Source organism: Dunckerocampus dactyliophorus, chromosome 11, assembly GCF_027744805.1.
Source record: "Dunckerocampus dactyliophorus isolate RoL2022-P2 chromosome 11, RoL_Ddac_1.1, whole genome shotgun sequence".
Lineage (NCBI taxonomy): Eukaryota > Metazoa > Chordata > Actinopteri > Syngnathiformes > Syngnathidae > Dunckerocampus > Dunckerocampus dactyliophorus.
Window position 1 is genome coordinate 23,409,371 of NC_072829.1, and position 13,407 is coordinate 23,422,777.

Genomic DNA, 13,407 nt, shown 5'->3' on the forward strand with positions numbered 1-13,407 from the left:
TCAGGAAATGAACCTAATTCTTACTTTATTCATTGACTCATCCAGGAACATGTGTGACATATGCTGCATGTTCATTTTAGTAACCTTTTGAAATCGTGCAACGGACGCATGCATCGTACATACTCGAGTACTATTCAGAAAAGTCAGCATTTGAGTTGAAACACGTCAAACACAGCACCATGTTGCACAGTGGACAGATGTAGAATCATGATACAACATGTCATATTTACTTTGCATGAACTACTACTGAAAAATGCAGCTACGCATAATTAACATAGCTTTACAATACGCAAAACGCATGAAACACTGTACAATGTTTCCCGGTCAATAGCACATTTACACATGGTTAAAACATGACAGTAGGGCTGTTGTGAGCTGGAGCCTATCCCACCCGATTTTGGGTGAGAGGCGTGGTACACCCAGGACTGGTCACCAGCCAATCACAGGACGCATACAGACAAACAACCATTCACACTCATGGACGAGCCCCTAATATTAGCCTAAGCATGTTTTGGGGATCTGGGAGGAAGCCGGAGTACCCAGAGAGAACACACGCAAGCGGATGACGTGCAAACGCCACAAACAGATACGCCAACGGATATTCGAACCCTCAACCTCTCGACTGTGAGGCCGACATGCTAACCACGAGGCCCTTCATTCATTTAATTGAATGTGATCTTGTAATGGCTTTGCTACAATAGCAGAGTTATGACCCTGCCACACTCACACTGATCTCTCAGCAGGACAACAGCACAAACTACTAAGCTACTGCTATAGCTTGATTCATTAAAATCAACATTAGAAGCTCTTAGCACAGTCGTACAACACTGCAAGCTACAACAACAACAAAACTACACAGTATTGTTAAATGAATGATATGACCAATTTCAATACAATACTGTCAAGGAAAAGGCTATTGTGTGCAATTAACATGCAAATAAAAACCATTCAAATGCTTAACTGATATTTTAAAACGTGAACACATTTGAAAGTGGACAAATCGACAACTATATTTTGGCGAATAGATACCAGTACTGCCAAAGGTGTTTTAATTAAACGCACCAAAACTATTAAAGTACGTGAATGCCAAGTATGTCCTCAAGACCCAATAGCAAATACAGCTTGTGTCAGGAATAAATGAGAAGAAAAAACTGGAATAAAAGTATAGCATACGTGTAATATATTATTTTCCACTGTATATGAATAACAGTGTAGCACAAATGCAGAGTCACATCCTCTGTGGATGTTTCGCGTAGTTGCTCACAGTGTCTGCCATCAGCTGATTGATCTCATTTTATAGGTAGACAATTTCTGACTCATCCAGTCAACTTTGGATTCCTCCTCAGAACGGCGAAGGCAGCGTTTGCATGCCCTGCCTATGAGGTACACCACCTCGGCAAAGTTGAGAAGCACACACACTCCGGACACTGCCAGCATGAAGACAGTGAAGATGGTCTTCTCTGTGGGCCTGGACACAAAGCAGTCCACAGTGTTGGGGCACGGGTACGAGTCACACTTCACCAAGCGTACCATCCTAAAACCTGGGTAGATCATGTAGAATATGTAGAGAAAAGCAACCTCAAAGATGATTCGGAAGACGATGCTGATCATGTAGGTCCACCACAGTGCTCCGGTGATCTGAAACTTCTGGTTCTTGATATGCTCCAGCTCCTTTGGGCTGTTCCGCCCTGCCCGCTTTAGGATCTTCTTGTCAATGTGACGCCTATGGGCCACATGCATGCCCACCAGGAGAGCAGGGGTGGAGACCAGGATGAGTTGGAGAGCCCACAAACGGATGTGCGAGATGGGGAAGAACTGGTCGTAGCAGACGCTGTTGCAGCCGGGCTGCTGGGTGTTGCAGGTGAAGCCGGATTTCTCGTCTCCCCAAACGCTCTCCGCCGCCACCACCAGGACGAAGATGCGGAAAATGAAGATGACGGAGAGCCAAATACGTCCGATGCCTGTCGAGTGCCGGTTTATGCCGCTGATCACGGCATAAAAGGACCCCCAGTTCATTTTCGACTCCAGGGCTGAAAAACAAGATACACAGCACTGTAATAAATATTCCCATCCATGGATACCATAGCATTTAATGCAAAATATAAATTATAACGTAACAGTAGTTTAGTTCTTTACCAGGCTTAGCCGGCCGTGCAAGCGGCGTAAACAGCGCCGCGTCCAAAGGTGCCCATGCTAACCAATGACTTGACAATATGGCAACAGACAGGAAATGCCCAGTGGTGCGTTGCTCTATAAAGGCCGGGGCGATGGCCTAACATCATGCACCGTCACACGACGCAACAGGTTGAAGCCAATTGAGAAACATCCGCTCAACCACGTGATGCGCTCGCCCTGTATTAATACCGAACTCCCAAACGGATCGACAGCCCAGTTCCCGACAGGCCGACAACAAATTCCTCCCCGACTGCAGCCACACGAGTGAAAGACCTCCATTGTTTTACTTCAAACCACCAATTCCACAAGTCAAAATATGACCTTCCTTCAAATATAGTTGATGATGCTCCTCTGGGGCTTGTTAGCCATCACTCGCACCCCTTCAGTCTTCTTAAAGAGTTAGTGCAACACACAAGTGAATGATGCATTTTACCTGCAGCTGTGGTGGTACACGCTAAGTGTACAAAGCAGGACGAATTGAATTGAAATAATGTTTTTACAAGCAAACCAAAAGACTGTGCTGAAAACACCATGCGTTGGGAAAATGCTAATCCTTCCTCCGCCACAAGCCAGTGCCCTGCACCGTAGCGGTCATATGGTCTCGGACAAACAATTTACATACAATGCCATCCTTTATTGGGCTGCAACAAGACTCTTTCAGATCAAACGCCTCGATTTCCGCCTACCCCCAGGCTTAAGAAGGAATCTGTGTGGACACAAAGCGCCCGGACCATGCTGCATTATTTATTGTGCTGGGAGGGCAGGAGGCTGAAGATGGCCTTTGACCTGTCACTGACAGGTTGCACGTGTCATGGAGATACTTGAACTCTTCATCTATGGCCAACACTTTATGCAAGAAGTGACACAAAGAAATGGGATGTTTTGGTTACTTTGTATTATCAAAAGTAATATTTTGTACTATTAATGAATCATTTGTAATACTGTAGTAGTTATGGTCTCTTTTTTTTGTCAAGGAAAAAAGGTTGTTGCTGAAAATGATTCATTATTTGTTCAGAAATGAACACCGATCACAGCAAATGTTGGCACTCGTGTTTCTCTCGATGAACTTTGCTCCCCAGTGCTGGCAGCACTCATGCAGGTCCATACGGTGACACTCCCACCACCATGCTTGACTGTACAGTACAGTCATGGCCAAATGTTCTGAGAATGACACAAGTATTGTTTTTTTCAATGTTTGCCACTTCAGTGTTTTCAGATCATTTTGTTAGATGTTCTTATGTTGTTTCCTGCATGGGCGCCGGCAGGAATTCTGGGCCCCAGGAAAAAAATCACCTTGGGCAGGTGTTGTCACACCTCTAGGTTGCTGCAGTAATTCAGGCAAAAGGAGTATTGAATACTGTACGTGTTCGTACTTTTCAGGTAACCAACATTTCTAAAATCCTTATTTTTTTAATTGGCCATAAATAATATTCCAATATACTGAATTTGGGATTTCCAGTAGTTTTCAGATAGAATTATCAAAATGAAAATAAATAAACATGTAAAATATATCAGTCTGTGTGTAATGAATGTATTTAATATACAAGTTTCACTTTTTGAGTGAAACTACTGAAATAAAATGAACTTTTTGGCCATATTCTAATTTATTGAGCAGCACCTGTATGCTGGTGCCTCGACACAGGAGCATCATCCCAGTTTCAGAGACAGAACTCCAAACTGACACTGGCAAAAAACAACAAAATGCATACTTGGACAGCAGCAATGTGCACAAGGGTCAACATGCGTGCAGAGTACAGAAAATGTGTACATGTTGGCAGGTCTGGGGTTGGAAGTAATCAAACACTTTGGAGAAGCCTCCAAATTTATTTATTTATCTTTTTAGAATAAAGCTCCATTGAAATAAAAGACCCTAACAGAAATTTTCTATAACATCAATTGCAAACACTTAACATTTATATTCATTATATTTTGTTGTAATACAAGAAAATGCATATGCTTATACTCTAGTGGTTACACCTAATAGTCTTTTACAACACCAATATCATTTAATTTTGGGCATCATACTTTTGTATAAAATACTATTGTACTAAATTTGACACTTGCTTTTTGATTTAGGTCACCCGTCGAGTGTACCATGAGACGAGGTACTTCTCCCATTCTGTGTCCTGTTTATGCCTCAGTTGGACCTGGACGCTTTCTGAAAAGAAGACGACAGGCTTTAGAGTAGGAGACAACACAAACATCATAACGGCACAAGGAGAAGATGGAGGGCATCTTAAATGATTTGATCACAGTCTTACTTTTCCTGGCTAAACTGCTATTCTTCAGTTGGCTGTGTTTGGCATGTCCGTTCTGGGCCAGTCGCAAAGACAATGGGGGGCCTCGCCTGCAATGCACCCAATTACACAACTTACTCAACAAAATACATGTGTATCACAAGTACAATCATAAATACAGTCCGGTGCAAAGGTCTTAGGCCACCATTAGTGCTTTAAAAACCACAGAACTAGAAATGTGAGCACAGACCTCCACCAAGAATGAAAAAACTAAGGCTGTCAATCGATTAAAATACATTTAAATCACATTTAGTCCATAGTTAACTCATATTTAATCACAATCGCAGATAGAAGTTTTTATCTATAGTAAGTAGGGATGTAAATCATCTATCATCTGTGATTCAAAAACAATATTTTGAAAACAGAATGATTCGATACAGTGTAAAAACGACATACGATTCAATGGTTTGTTGATGTAGACAATCTTGCATTATAAAATAAAGAAGCCAATTCTACAAAAGTGGCATTCTTACACTATTTTCAAATGTGTAAAACAGCACATCCTCAAGCATGGTCCCCAACCACCAAACTGTGGGAAAAGTTAATGTGCAATGATTAAAAAAAAAAAAAAACTTATAAAAACAATAATAATTTGTAAATAACTACATCACATTTTATGCAAAGGGATATCCATTGTGGAAGTATGGGCCATTATTTTATTCAAACAATAATATACAGTTAGAAATTCAATATTATTTGCATGTTTAATGCAAGCGGCGACTTGTCCCACTTTGTTCAACGGCCCTTGAACGCACCATCTAATGTTTTCCCACACTGCAGTTTGACTACTATACTGTATTTTTCTCCTTTTTCTTTCACCTCACATTTGGTCCCAAATGCTGATACTACTGTATGTGGGAATGCATAAAGGTAAGATTTGATGACCTTATTGAGCGCTAATGTGCACATTTGTGCGGTGCGCCTTTCTGAAAAACAAACTCGGGGCTCGTACTTGTGGATGGTGTGTCTGCATTAATTTAGTGCTTTTGATTTGACGTTGTTCCTATCATAGTTTTACACAATACAATTAGATTGCTATAATGTACGTATATTTAGTGTTGAAAATCTTTCCTGGTTACTAGCTAGTGCGCTGCTAAATGCGATTTAGATCCATCTTGTCCTCAGTCATGGTCACATTGACACAAGCCCCCAAATAGCTGTCATCGGCTATGCATGCCAGTAACTAGCAGCTCGTAACCCAAATTTTAGCTCGCATTTCAAAGCAAAAAATAAAAAATAAAATAAATCAGCCGAGAGATGGCTCACATCTAAAAAAACAGTCATATGCCATGGTACCGCTGTATAAATGGCTCTGTAAATAGTAGGACACATACAGGGACTAGCAACAACATTACTTGGGGTTTCATCACATTTATGCTTTAGAGGAAGTTAAAAAAAAAACAACAAAAAAAAAACTGACATTTTAGATTCTGCCAACTTAAAGGTTTTACTTGTGACATGCTAAGTCAAGCACCTCATAGCTCCAAGCTTCCCTTTTTCCAAGAAGAGCTCAACTGTCACACGGGGCCCTTGTGTGTAAAGTCTGGCATAGAAGATCCGGTTGTGCACCATGGCTCTGAACCAGTCCACTGCTTCATCAGACCAGTCTGTCTCATTTACTGGACTCACCTAATGTGGTGGGGGTGGGTGGGCAGACACAAAATAGCATGAAGTGAGACTAAGGGGAAAAAAACGTTCATGTTGCTATCTATGGTGACAGGTAAGTCTAACTAATCAGATAAATGAATGCCAATTATCTAGATATATTGCATTATAATTTGATGACACTTATCAAACATAAACATGACTACGTTCACACTGCAGGTCATTCCCGATTTTTTCCCCCTCATATGTGACCCGTATCTGATTTTTTTCATGTCCGTGTGAACAATACAATTGAAATTTTTTCAAATGCGACTCAGGCCTCGGTCGTATGTCGATACACTGTAAATCCATAAAATATGAATTAGGGCTGGGCGATATGGACCAAAACTCCCATCTCGGTATAAAGATGTTGAATATAAATATACGATATATATCCCGATATTTTTTCCACAAAGTAAGTCAAAGTCAGATATGCGTACAAAGTTGTTACATTAAAATTAAAGGAAGTTCTAGAATTACAGCTGCTAAAATAAGTCTATTCACTTTTTGAAATATAGATAAAGTAAAATATAATCATTGTTTCTAACAAACCTTTCACGATGCTCAAATCCAAAAGCACAAAAGAATAAAATATGAACTTAAGTGACCCGTTAGAGGAAATTTTTTTAAATGTGAGCAGCAACTCAAAAGTCCTTCACTTTGAACAGTATTATTATTTTTAGAAAGCAGAACCTCGTAAAAGAGAGACATAACAGTGAGTAAAAACAAATAGAGCCGCACGGTGGCCGAGTGGCTAGCATGTTTTCTTTTACTATCACGGACTGTTTCAGACTTTCAACATTATCAGCAGCCTTCTTTCAAGTAATTCAGACATGTCGGGAGGTACAACGAGCTAGCAGAGCTGCCGCTAAAGTTTACTCCGCTCTTACGTTATTCTGCTGCTCGATGTAACGTTAGTAGTAGTTGTGAGATGTAGCGCACTGGGATGTTTATTACAATTTCCAGAGTTTTCTGCGTTTACCTTGACGTGTGCGTTTGCTGTCAGGACATTCTCCACATGAGAAAACCTCCTCTCAGCTGTGTGTGTGTGTGTGTGTGTGAGGACAGCGTCCGCCTTAGATTGGCTCTGCCACTAAAGCGTGCTGTGGCTTGCTTAACCAATCAGATGGCGCCACGGGTGGAGTAATACTGGAGACAGAAGTCGCAGCCGGCAGGAGAGAAAGAGACACATCTGAGCTGAAATACGCCAGTTTGAAATTGATTTTGTGATATTGGCCCGTTTTAAATAAAGGCCGATACAGATATACGTAAAAATTCCAAATATCGGCCCGGCTGATAATCAGTCGACCACTATTTTTTGATATTGTGCTTCAAAGAAATGTTGATTTTTAATAATATCGATATATCGCCCAGCCCAGCCCTCTTCTGCAGTCTGAACGGTCAGGTCACATATGCGACCTATAAGTTATTAAAAGGCATGCTTATGCGAGACTGCAGGGAGGCAAAAGTTCTTGTCATCAGAAAATTATTTTTAAAAAGCATTAGTGAAGCAGCTACATCAATGTCTCACCACTCCTGGCTCGTAACAGACATCACAGCAAGTTCTCCACGAACTGTCATAGCCAAAATTCTTGCGCTCTATCTTCTCAATCTCCTACATGGAATCATTCGATTCAGAAAATGTTGACTCCCGCTGCACGAAGTCCTTGAAATTGCCACAAACACACCAAGCACAGCACAAACTGAGGTAATGTTTACACACGTAAACACACAGCAATGGGGGTGACGTCATGTTTTGCACACGCGCGTTAAGTCTCATGTGCATAGCGTTCAAATCTACAAGTTGCATTGTTTTTGGTAATGTGAACGACTAAATGAAACACGGGATTTATACACTGCAGTGAGAACGTAGCCTGTGTTGCATGATTAGATGTGTTTTTAATCAGCCAAAATCGTCGTGCATGCTGCCTCGTGGATGAGACAGCAGAACCCTGTTTTTTGGGGGGGGGTTTTTTCTTGGCCTTGTTTAAAAAAAATAAAAAGCACAGACCCAAAGATCTGGTGCATGTGGAGGGCTAGATCATAATCACTAGATGATGTCAAATGTGTAATTTTGTGAGCAGTTGTGCCTGCTGAGCCTCCGCCTCCAGCATGTGGACAGAAAGCAGACCAGATTGAGGATCAGTGGATTTTCTTTCATCTGAGATACCGTGGGTTCTAAAAAGTGATTGCAGACTGTTTTTACGCCTCAGCGCCATTGACAATACTGCATGAAGAGTTAACAGCAATCCGAGCAGTTCACACGTGGTCTTAGTACAGTCTTGATGCTTTTGATGACCGTCAATGCATATGGAACGTCATGAAGGCGATATTGTTGTAAAAAATGATTAAGAAGAAGCTACTCACATTTGCCAGTGAAACTTGCATTGACTGCAGTGGTAACCTTGCCATTTTTGGACTCATCTCATTGACGTTACACAGCGACACACAGGCGGTGTCGCCGTGATCCAGCCTCTTCACCTCCACTTTGATAGAGGTCTTACCTTTGGCTCCATCAGTGACCTCATCTTGGGATAGTCAAAACAGAAGGCATGAGTGTCCACCAAGAGATTGGAGTGAGGTGCTGCTGCCACCTAGAGGTTACCTTCACGTAAACAAAGATATGGACCCACCTGTGCTCATGCCACATATCTTTGTCACCTGAGCCCTGCACCATTGTTCTTGCTTAGGCAACCAGGCGATTACATGGGCTCCGATGTCTGGAATGCAGTTCTGCTCAGCATATGAACTACTGGCTTCACAGCTGCTTTAAAATGAGGGATAAAAAAACATAATAGCAACCAGAAACATGTGGAATATTAAAAAAAAAAGGCGGTGGGGGGATCTACAAAGAACAGTAATGAACAATAAGGATAAATGCCTCTTTAGGTTCTGTAAATGCGATCATGGAATTAGTGAGGGCTGTAAAAAGCTGAGAAAAAGCAGATGGGAGATTAGATGAGAATGAAAAAGCACTGAACAACTTACTAAGTAACAAGAGCCTGCAGTTTGGTGATAGAGTCAGCGTGCTGGATGTAGAAGTTGCTTGGACTCACAATGTGGGATACAACGACCTCATGTTCCTCAAACCTTCGCACCTGGAACTTGGGAATGGTGAAAGCGTTGCTTTGAGGCTTTCTTGCAGAATAATTGTCGTTTTCACAAATTGTACACTGGAGTGTTTGGGTTTTAATTTTGCAGGCCTTCTCTTCCTCAGACTTTGTGCTTTGCCGGTCTTTGTCGTCAGAAGAGCCGTTGTTGGCTTTCCCCTCTGCCGCCTCTGCGGTGATGATGTCTCCAAAATCCCACAATTCAGTCTCAGTTGCAATCATACAAGTGTATGTGGGCGAGCCGTCTGACTCGACCCGTTTCACTCTGAAGACAGGAGCTTGGTTTACTGTATCTGCAAGCAATGTTTTTGGAGGTGAGGTGTTGACTTGACCATGTGACATCTGCCTGATAGGAGACAGTTGTCTTTCCATGGTGGCCAACGATAGCTGTGAAGAGACCTCCAGCACCCCTACAGTTTTGGAGTATGCTCTGAGGAGGTGCAGCACCTGGTCACATGTTTGCTGTTTGCGCTGCACATACCCAACATCTTCACGCCCCCAAATGAATGACGGCCTTATCTTTGTTATTACATTAGAGCGCTCAATGAGGACAGGAGGAACAATCTCAGCCTGCAGTCGGCATTTCTCTTCTAGAATAACTTCTGCTTCTGGTTCTGCATCCTTACAGCCAGATGATGTGTTGACAGCCTCAACAGAGCTGTTTTGATCGGGGATTTTATCCACCTGGGCTGCTGGGGGCAGGGCGATGAGTGATCCTGTCAACTCTTGTCGGGTTCGTGTGGCTGTAAGCACCTGGACTGCTTTGGATATGGACGTGGCCATAATGAAGGTCTGCAATAGAGGCCCGAACCTGAGCACATCAGCGTACAGGATCCCTTTTAAGCCCCGCAGCTGACCTTGGTGTGTCCTCACCCCATTTTTGTGAAAAGGCAGCAGAAACGCTTGCGGCTCTATACATGATGGCAAAGGAAAGAAGTGTTCAGATCAAACAAGATGAATGTAAATGATAATTGTGATTTAAGCGTTAAGCCCTTTTGAACTTACGCAGTTTTAGGTCCTGAAAAAGAGATGAGAGCTTGTCTATGGTTTGACATTTCTCATCAAGACTGCTTGAAAGATCATTGAAGACACTTGTTGAAAAAGATGACATCAACAAACCTTCAACATCTTCATATGCCTATAGGACAGTTAAAGTTAATAAATGTCTGAATGTCTGGATAATGGGCAGCAGTCCTAACAGTCAGGACATGCAGGTTTAAATATCTGTTGGAACATTAGTGCGCCGTTTCAATGTTCTCCTTGTGCTTACGTGGGTTTTCTGTGGATACTCCAGCTTCCTCCCACATCCCAAAAAACATGGAGACTCGAATTTGTCCATAGGTGTGACTGGTTGTTTGTCTATATATGATAGTCACCAAATGTCCTGTTTTCCAGGGATATGCCGTTTTCACTTCCTGTCCTGTTTTGTTTTGTTTTAGAAATGTTCTGGTTTTCTGTGGGTGTCATTAGGGTACTCTGCTGCATGTGCAGACCTGCCAACGTGCACACATTTTTCATACTCAGCACACATCCTGAACCCTGAATATGTGTTGCTGGTCTCCAGGTCAAATTTCTTCAAGGTTGGCAGGTCTGCATGTGATGTAATCTGTGAGAGTATTTGAGTATCTCATTGCCGGGCCGAGTATCTTGGTTTTCGGTAACTAAAATATGGTCAGTCTATACTATACTGTATATGCCCTGTGACAAACTGGTGACCAGTCCAGAGTGTATGCCGTCTCTCGTCAAAGTCCACTGGGATAGGCTCCAGCTCACCTGCAACACTAATGACAACACGAGGTATAGAAAATAGATGGATGGTTGGCCAATTTGAATGACTCCATCTTCATCAATCACTGAACACACCATTTTATAAAAACAATATTGCTTGGTTTTGACTGTTAGAGAGGAATCAATTTAACAATGTACTGTATTTATTATTATAGTTATATTTCTATAGTTATATTATTATAGTTATATATATATAGTTATATTTCATAGCGTTTTAGAACTACACTGCATCAAAAAGCTGAGAGCTGTTTGTATTATTGTGGTTACTTTAAATGTTGAACAAAATATTGTACACACATCTCTATAATTCTACACAAGTGCAAACAACCACAACAGTGAATATATTGTACTGAACGGAATATTTTAATCTAAAATAAAAAATAAATAAAAGCAATCAATATCAAGCTCTTGACTTTGATATAATATTATTGTGCAGGTAAAAAGTCTGACTCAACAGTAAAATGTAACAACGTAACATGCAGGTAAAAACAGGTTAAAAGACTTATAATGTAATATAAAGGTTGTAATAGCCATATTGTATTCTGGCTTCGTGACCACCTGTTCATGCTAGCCAAATGCTCCGTGCATACCTTGTTGGTGACAATTCGAAGCTCTTTTTCCAGCCTGTTCCTAGCGGCTTCCAGGAGTAAAACTTTTGAAAGTATCTGGAGTTTATGGAGATTGTGGGAAGGATGCGGCCGTCCGTGGAGGGGGAGCAGCTGAGCCGTCATTGTTGTCGAGCTGAACCAGCTCGGTTCCCGCTGAGAGTACTGAGCAGCTATAACTTCCTCTCAGGTAAAGTACAGAGAAGACGCCAGATAACTTGTCACCAACTTTGACCGACACCTATTATATGTTTGTTTCTATTGACATTGACGACATACCGTTCACTGCCTTAATGGTTAAACGCCTTTCAACGGTGTACTTCACCTGCAGTCAATCACGAAACTTCCGTCAATGTCGACAGACATGATTAGCTATTAGCTAGCACCATGGCTAGCACAGGTACCATTAGCTTCTTCTTTTTCTTATATTGTTTTAGGTGTTTGGCAAGCAGGGAAGCATTAGCTTGGTTGATCCGTGTTCATTTCAAGTAATCAGTGAAAAAAAACCAAAAAAAAACAGACATACATCCACCGAAGTAAACCAACAAAAACATGGCTGGCAACCACATATCTTGTTTAGTAGGCCTACTACGTTTACATAAAAGGAATTACAATATGTTCAAGCGATAACTTTATGTCGAGTGGACATAGCGACATAGGGAAAATAAGTATTTGATTCCCTGTTGATTTTATACGTTGACCCCGTAACAAAGATATGAATATGGTAGGTTTACTGTAACATAGAGAGACAGAAAGGATATATTGATTGAGCGAAATAAGTATTTGATCGCAATGCAAAACGTGGCGTAGTAGAGGTTCTCGGCTTATGTACGAGTTCTGTTTGAGTCATGTTTTAGTGCAGGTCGGATCTTATACATAAATTATAGCTAAATTAACTCATTAGTCACTCACACTGATTACTTAAAAGAACGCAGAAAACAAACTACTAGTGGTTTTACAAGATCTCGCGAGATTAAAACATGACAAGATTTCTTGTTCAGAAAAAAAGTCTTGTGGGCACCAGGCCTGGGACGCAAATTATTTATTCAAACAATAAATGAGATGTTTGAATGACTGCTCAGACTGTTTGTGTGACTTTTATCCAGGGGTCAGCTTGACAAATCATCAATTATTTATTGTAACCACTGTATATTCACGCTGATAACAATGTTCTCTTGTAAGCATCTTCAGTGCAATTGTAGAGCAAGAAGTAAGAACTGAGTAAGAGAAAGAAAGTGCCTTTGGCAACAATTTCGTTTTCTCTGACAGGAAATGGAATACACTAGACTGAATACTGGACAATTACCGTATTGGCCAGAATATAAGACAACTTTTTAGCCCCAAGAAAAGAGTTGTTGTCTTATATACATGGAAACCAATAGGCCGTTGCTACCGCCCCAGTCTTTGCATCTGGTTTTGTCTTAAAAATATTTTTCCAAAAAGGGGTCGTCTTGTATTTGGGTCACTACAATATTTACTTTCAACTGAGTATGATTGAGCAGCAGCAAAAGACACCTATCACCACAAAACACACAGGGCAGAAACAAACCCTAAATATAGCAACACTTTGTGTACAGGCCCGTTTAGCTATGTTTAATTAGGCATGGATGACAAGTCCTCACTAGTTTATCAGTAAACCGGCTATTTAATCTTCGAATGCCAGCCGCCAGTAATCACCACCACGGAAGAACGAATACAATTTGATCCTTACATTCCCATTATTTTGCACCAACACAGTCCCCTTTCTTGTTCTCTTTGCACAGACTTGTCAAGCAACTACTTGATCAA

General features: G+C 41.3%; 1 pseudogene; it reads right to left on the bottom strand.

Moving 5' to 3' along the window:
• Positions 1–40: 40 nt before the first annotated feature.
• On the bottom strand, positions 41–12,899 carry LOC129189583 (uncharacterized; annotated as a pseudogene).
• Positions 12,900–13,407: the final 508 nt, after the last annotated feature.